The sequence below is a fragment of the Carlito syrichta genome, unplaced genomic scaffold, assembly GCF_000164805.1.
Source record: "Carlito syrichta isolate Samal-C Ts95f unplaced genomic scaffold, Tarsius_syrichta-2.0.1 Scaffold305629, whole genome shotgun sequence".
Lineage (NCBI taxonomy): Eukaryota > Metazoa > Chordata > Mammalia > Primates > Tarsiidae > Carlito > Carlito syrichta.
Window position 1 is genome coordinate 15,872 of NW_007249725.1, and position 267 is coordinate 16,138.

A 267-nucleotide genomic window follows, 5' to 3' on the forward strand; every position below is an offset into this window, starting at 1 on the left:
TATTTTTAGTTGGAGTCTCACTCCGTCACCCAGGTTGGAGTGCAGTGGCACATTCACAGCCACCACAGCCTTGACCTGCTGGGCTCAGATGATCCTTCTCCTCAGCCTTCCAAGTAGCTGGAACTACAGGCACACGCTACTACGCCAGCCTTATTTTTTTATTTATTGTAGAGATGAGGTCTCACCAAGTTGCTCACACCCCTGAGCTCAGGCAATCCTCTCACCTCGGCCTCCCAAAGTGCTGGGATTACAGGCTTGAGCCACCAT